Source organism: Uloborus diversus, chromosome 1 (genome assembly GCF_026930045.1).
Source record: "Uloborus diversus isolate 005 chromosome 1, Udiv.v.3.1, whole genome shotgun sequence".
Taxonomy (NCBI): Eukaryota; Metazoa; Arthropoda; class Arachnida; order Araneae; family Uloboridae; genus Uloborus; species Uloborus diversus.
The window spans coordinates 254,193,908-254,202,050 of NC_072731.1; positions in this window are offsets into that span (position 1 = coordinate 254,193,908).

Here is an 8,143-nt window from a genome sequence, read left to right on the forward strand (position 1 = left end):
AGCCGTCTAATAAAACCATCAGAATAAAATTAGTTTTAATAATTTACAATAATCATTAAACATTCATAACTGCTAGGCAATAATTTTGGCAATGAATTTTCTAGATACTTGAAGAAATTCATTTTTTTTTTTTTTTGCATTGAATACTAACAGTAGAAAAATGTTAGAATTAGATGTTTGTTTTCAGCAGAAACTAAACGAGCAAAGTTTGTATAAAAAAGCAAACTAACTTGTAAAATAGACAGGGTTCATACTCTATTTGGATGAAAAAATTCCATGACTTTTCCAAGACTTTTTCATGACTTCAATGAAAATTTTCATGACCACGTTACACGAAGAGAATAGCACTGTTTAAGGGGAGTCAGTACCCCCTATACCGTCAATGTTAATTCGCACAGGTTCATGTACCTTTTTCTGAAAATCTATTTAAGAAACATTTATGAATTTTATTCTGTACCTTAAGTAGACTGTTTTCTCTATACTGAAGTAACATTTTACAGAAAAGAAGCTTAGTTTTTTAAAAAAAAAATTCTAATGCGGAAGTCACTGTTTTTTTTTTCAAACAATGTCATTTTGTAACACGAAATCAGCTCTATAAAAAATATATTTGGAATATGAGAAAGATTTTACTTCAGTATATGCAATTAGGTGTATGGAATAGGTTGTAAAAATTTCAAAGCCTAACACAATTTAGTTTCTGAGAGAAAGGAACATTTAGCTTCAAAAATACCAGTTCGAGATATTGCAATTTAAAGGGGAAAATCATACCTTATCAACATGTATTTAAATTTTTTTAAAGCTTATTTTAACTTACTTCTAATATGAGCACGATCAAGAAATTTGTATCATTAAAAAGGTATTGAAATGGAGTTTCAAAACATATAAAAATAAAGAAATCAAATTTTTGAAAGTATTTAGGGTACTGACTCCCCTTGGTAATATTTGGAAAAGAGCATTAGCAAAACGTCTATATGAATGCCACAGCCTCATTGAAGCACTTACTCATAATTGAAAAAATATAAGTGCACACTTAAAAAACTAAACACAATTCTTATTTGCCTTCATCATATGAATTTAAATAAAGCAAAAATGCAGTGAAGCAAATATGATGATGCTTAAATGTCTGATATTTTTTTTAAAAACAGGCAGAATGATATTGAATGGGACAAAGGTTGAATGAGTCATCACTAAGTTTCAATAAATTTGCTTCAAAAGTTACCTTTTAGTGTCCCAACAGTGCCTTTAATCATCCACGTAACTTTACAGCATTTTGGTTCTTTAAAGTAAAGCCACATAGTTTAGTTCTTTATGTTTCTAAACCAGATCTTTTTTGAAAAAACCATTCAGTAATGAATCAATCTTCTGATTCAAAAGTATATTTGTTTTGTTTACAAATTTGCATATTTTCAAATGCATATAAATTAATAGGTTCAGAAATTCCAGAACACGTTTAATTCCCGACATTGAACGCAGCAGTGGGTCGCATGGATTAATTTTGCGTGCCGCATGTTGGGCACTACTGTTTTAGAGCATTAGAATTCCTCTTTTTCTGTATTCTATCGCCTGACTTGAGATCTTTATTTCCTAAAACATTCAACAAATTAAGATACACTCTGATAAATTTAATAATAAAGTCCTTACGAGTGATGGAATCGAACTCGCATGCAATTGAATTGCTTTTTTTTTTTTTTTTTGAGTGGGCGTGGCAAAACTAAGAACGTGAAATTTCGCTACTACAGAATATGAAACATAAGAAAAATTGAAAATAACAGAAAATTCCAAATAAGTGATGTCCAGGCAGTAAAATCACATCGCAAAAAATGGCAAGCGGCTGCGGCAGAAGTGGATGCAATGAGATTTCAAAATTTAGATTTGATTTTTGGATCGTTTAGTTTTCCACTTTTTTTTATGCTTTTATGTGCTATACTGTTAAATCACTCAAGATTTCTAATGCTCCTTTAGCTACTGTTCCTTTCTCTTTGTCCAGGAAATTTTTCCATGACTTGAAATAAATTTCCATGACTTTCAATGTAAATTTCAATTTTCCATGACTTTTCCAGGTCTGAAATTCTGTTATTTTTTTTCCATGACTTTCCAGGATTTCCATGACCCGTACGAACCCTGAATAGATGACAAAATGCAAAAGAAAAATTTGCAGTTATTGCTCTTTACCTGTCGATGGCAGACTATACTGTGGATTCCGGTTTATAGGATCACATTGGGATGGGACCATTTAGGTCTGGTCCTAATAACCGGCGGTCCGATTAAGCGAACAGCACCTGTGTAAGTGACCAAACATGCTAACCATAAAACATATAAAAGCCCTAATGATTATCATGAGCCCCATATGTATCGTGTGCATGCAAAGAAGAAAAATTGCTGTTTACGAAATTTTTCTACAAAAAAATTAAGTAAATGTGAATAATCTTTTTTGCACTCGTCTCAGACCGATACAGTTTTTGTTATTCCTTCCAGTCAGTATCTATTCAATTCAACAACCAGATGTAACTAAAAATGTGAGAGTGAAAAAATAAGTGTTAAAAAGTATTAAAAAATTTCCAATGAAATGTAAATTATGTATTTTACAACTGAATTGAAGGAATCAGAAATTTCACTAAAATTTGATTTCTGCTGGAACAGTGCTGCCATGAAATTGGGGAGTTTGTTAACCTTTTTTTCCTGTAAATATTGCTGGGTTTAATTGAAAGTTACAAGGAAGCATTTTTATTACACTAACTATTAAGTTTGTTGACCCATTTAAAACTCGCTTCAAGTGTGCAATTTAAAATTCTTTCTTACTTTGTTCTCATGCTCCTTGGTCCGATTAAACAAATTTTTGGTCAAAATAAGCGAATAACATTAGGCTTGTGTAATTGGGTTTGTTTTGGTTTTTTAAGATTTGGTCCGAATAAGCAGCTGGTTCAGTTAAGCGGATTCCACTATATCTTCATATTTCTGGATCTTCAGACTATAAACTTTTCCTTTAGAATTTTGAATGCTACAACTGCAACTATGTTACCCAATAATTTTGTATATTTACCAGCAGTGTTCACTATAAAGCAGCGGTTCCCAACTGGGGCTTCCCCAAAGGTATGAAGGGAGTTCGCGAAAGTAATATTGTAATGGTGGAATTTTAATATAATTGTTTGACTTGATGTCTTAAGTTAAAACGGATTTTTGTTCATCATTTATTCATTTGTCTCTCGCACATTCGATACTCACATGAAAATGTTAGCATACTTGCTTACATACTTTACATTTAAAGAATTAAGTCTCTCATAACAAGCCGTGGGTTTTACCACATTTATTGATAATGATAGATCTGAAGCCATGTCAAAAAGGTTACACATTTGAATACAACAACAGCACATTTGAATCAAACACTGTATCTGATAAAAGAATATGAATGGTTTTCTCAGTAATATTTGAAAGGATATTTTGATTAAACTTGATGGAAACATTACGTGGAGCTCTTGGGGTATGCCGAAAAGGTGTAGCGATGCAATCACACTGCTATCTATTACTACAATTTTCACACTACAGATTGAGCAAAATTTATTTGAACTTTGTTGTTGAAAATGGGAACGACTGGCTGCAACCCAAACAATGCCAGAGAAAGTGAAAGAAAAAAATACTTTGTTCAAAAAAGGAATTTATGAAATTTGCTTTTATTCTCCACTTTTAGTATAAGGACAAGAAAAATTTTCAGCACGCAAACGATTCATGTACACTTATCAAACAGTTGAAAACTTAGTCATTTTCAAGAAGACATAAATATTAAGATCTATGTGATTTTACTGGAAAAAAAACATCATTATTTAATCGGAAAGTTCTCTGAAAGGTTTAAAGATTATTCTTTAATTGAGTTCTGATTCAATGTGAGATAATAGTACTATTTCATCAGAAAAAGAAATTTAAACATTATTCTCTAAGAAGACATAAATATTGAGATCTATGTGATTTTACTGGAAAAAAACATAAGTATTTAATCTGAGAGTTCTTTGAAAGGTATAGTTTAAAGATCATTCCTTAATTGGGTTCTGATTTAATGTGAGATAAATGTACTGTTGAGTCAGAAAAAGAAATTTTAAACGTTATTCTCTTTTTGGACAACGTTTCAACATAAAGTAGGATTTTAAACAGAAATAGAAGCAAATAAACTGATGAATCTAATGTATGACCATAATCAATGTCAGATATTTGAGCCAAACATATATTTGACATTATCTTTGTGCTTTCAAAGTTGACTGAAGCAAATGATGAACCAAATGTATGACTAAAATGTCAGATATTTGAACCAAAAGTTTAGTATGTTTGTGCTTTCAAAGTCGACCGAAGCTCAACAAAGAATTCATTTTGCACTCATTTTCCAGATATCATTTTAGTTTTTAGCAATGTTTTATGTTATTTTGTCTTGTTATGAACTATTAAGCAACATCAAACTGAAAAAAAAAAAAATCTTCCAAATTTTATTATGGGTGTGCATGCGCGTTTGTATTATTCATTTCTTCGGATTTTGGAAAGGGTTCTCAAGGGGGAAAAGGTTGGGAACCATTGCTTTAAAGGAAATAAGGGCAGGGTGCTGGTCTTTGAAAGGGGCACTTCTTTTCATAAAAAGGGCCCTATTTCAACGCGGTGTCCCCCTCCCCACCAAAGAGCAATGATGCACCCTCTCAAAAAGTTACAAACGTCCCGCCTCCCCCAAAAGAAGAGAAAGAACAATTTAAAACATCTTGCAAAAATTCAAACAGTTTAGTCTGCACCATGAATGATGTATAAGTTGACCCCCCTACTTAAAGGACGAAAATCAGGAAAAAATTGAAAACCCGCTTATAAGTCAAGCCCTTACTAACTGAAAAAATCAGGAACATTTTACCACTAATTTTGAATGTACAGTCGTCCCTTGCTACTTTGCGCTTCGACTTTCGCGGCTTCGCCACATCGCGTTTTTTTTTTTTTTTTCCAAATATAGTAATTAGCTTTTTTATGCACTCGTGTAAACTGTTTCCTACATAATAACAAAGTATGTTTTTTTAAGTAAGGTAAGCTCTTCTGAGGGCTGCAGCTGTACTAGTTGAGGGAGTGGAAGTATAAAATCGTCGAAGAAAGATTTGGGAATCGCTATCTCATTTTAATCGTTAAACGCTAACTAAAAAGAATAAATCACTGTATTATTACACAGGGTTGGCAAGTTTTTGCCAAGTGGCAAAAATAGATTTTGTGTTAGTTTTTTTTTCCTTTCATATAAAAGTAAAAGCATGAAAAGATTTTTATAAAATTTTTATTTAATTATTTTTATAGTTTAAAAAAAAATTAAGGTTTAACTTACTTTTAAAGTTATGGAGCATTTTTACTTCTAAATTTTTAAACGTTAACATAAAATTTCAATTTATAACATCTAAAACAAATAATTAACTTACCATGAAAATGTAACTAGCTTGTTTATTATAGCATTTTTTACAGAATACTAAATATCTATATAAAGTATACTTAATCAAGATACAACTATAAAATAAAAGAAATAAAAGTAATTGAAAAGCAAAATACACATTTTTTTAGATTGAAATATCACTTAAATCATCATAGTCTATACCATCTTCATCAAAACCTATTTGTTGTTTAAGCATAGCATAGCAATAAACTAGTTTCGTGAGAGAAGCAACTGACAAATGGACTGTACAAAAGAAAAATTTGAGAAATATCTCTCTATTGCGGCAGAACTTGCAGGACACATTTGAACAGATGCGACTCGTGTGCAGAAATCTTTAGGTACTGTACTGCATGTAAATGCATTATTTCTTTAGTGAGGAAAAGTTAATATTTTTTTATATTCAAGTAAATATTCTGTTATTAATTAAATAGCTTAAAAATCTTAGTGGGATAAAAAAAGTGATTGATTATATATATATATATATATATAATTAGAATTCAATCTTTTTATTAATTTACTAAGCTTAAGTAAATATTCTTTGTTTTAGCATTGAAGGAATTGGCTGATTCTGAAAAAATTGTTTTAGCAAACATTTAAAATCTTAAGTTTTGCAATCCCAACATTTCTTTTTTATTTATTTTTCACCTTATAAATTGGAAGTAACATGGAGAGACATAACTAAAATATTAAAGTGCATTATTTATATTATATTGTCACTATTTCTTGATTAACAATATAATGCTACTTTATTTGCAATTACGTTTTTTCCATTTTTGCCATGGTTTTTTCCACTGTCCCGGCAAAAATATCTTTTTGCCGGCAAAAAACCCAACCCTGTTATTACATCTGTAATTGTGAATGGTGTTCCAAGAATTTACTAGATTTTTAAGTTGTATACGTAATATCTTAAATGAGGATAATTGTAGAGGAAGAACCGGGGCACATACGGTCACTAACTGGCAATTAATTCATCATCGAACAAGTTGAGCCATTTCTATAGATTAGTAGTAGTGTGAATGAACTGCATGTGTGTGTGTGTAGTTTATTTCCCAATAATTAACAATGTGATACCCATTATGTCTAACATATCTCATTTTCTCATACTTTGCAATTTTTTAAGTAATGCAAATGTAATGGTGGCTACGTTTCATGTCTAGAGGGCTCTACCTATGTTAAAAACCTATTTAAATTGGCTTAAGTAAGTTTTACGCACTCCAATTAGGAAAATATATGGTTTATAAATACCAGGGGTGATTGTGGGTTCATCAAAAAATACCTGAAAGTTTCAAAGCTAGAACGGGGGGGGGGGGGGGTAATCTTTGGCCCCAATAACTTAAGTGCACCTATGCCATAGTATTAAATAGTTCAATAGTCGGTGTCAAAATAGTGTGTGTACATTTGATTAAAATTTTAATGGGTTACAAAGTTACTTTTGAGCTGGTGTTATACAAAATTATCTTGACATTTGTCCACCTTAAGGGATAGGTGTCCATCTTAAGGCTCTTGCAGGTATATTTGATGAGTATTATATAATTTTTAAAAAATTGCGGAGGTAGGGAGGTAAAAGCATAACAAAAAAAAACATAATTCTGGTATTTTCGGACATAAAAATACCGGAAATATGTCCGTAAATACCGGAAATTCGGTAAAATACCAGAACACAATCACCCCTGAAATACAGAATCCTACATCGCAGAAATTCAGTTATCGCGGTAAAGTTTCGAACGAATTAACCGCGATAAACGAGGGTTGACTGTAAACCTTATAAAAAGGAGGAAATTAAAGCGTAATGAACATTTTTATATTAAAGAACGCCCGATTACAATTCTTTTGCACAAAAAGGGTTCACTTCTGAGCTTTTTGTAAAGGGTTTGATTTTGCTATTACGATTTCTGTTACTTGTTGCTTTTATTTTGAATAAATGTCGATAAAATGCTGTGCTGTAGCAACATTATATTATTTTTAAGAAGATGAGCATAAGTTTGCGACTATCAGAGAACGTGTAGTCGGTGGTTTACTGTAATTAGTCTTTATTTTATAATCAGACCATGTAAAATTATAGCAGAATGTGTAAGTATTTACTTCTATAGCATCTGCTTTAAAGAGTTGATCCAAAATCGGGAAAATGTTCACGTTTTCAAGTTTTTTTCACAAGAAAATCGTTAGGGGAAAATTTCTGCCCCGCGTATAAGTCGACCACCTGATTTTTAATTTTATTTTTTGCACTAAATTTCGCGACTTATACGCACGTATATATGGTGATCTTCATACTTTTTCTGCTGGCATCTTATTCTTCTTTTCCCCCAACTCCTTTAATTTCCTTTTAACAGAAGGCATGAGTTGTTTGCGTTGCACTCTCTTTTTCCAAAACAAGTACCCCCTCTACTTTTCCTAGAACAGGAAATCCTAATCCTACATTAGAAAATACTATGAAGTTTTCAAAACCATCCACCTCTTATTGTTGATTCTGAAAAGAAACAAGACTTGAATAAAATAATCTCTCCCTCCCCTTCGCGGATGACCAGACTGCTTCCTCACACCCTTTTAAGCCCCCCCTGGGAAGAATAATCTTTTGTCTTATCCTGAGAATCTCATCCACTATCTTTGCCTGGGTGTTTGCTTCTCCTTTTATTTATGGTGTCATTTTCAGGGTGAAATTCTGTGGATAATACATGGACGTTTTTGTGGCCGATCACTGGACAAGTGAAATTG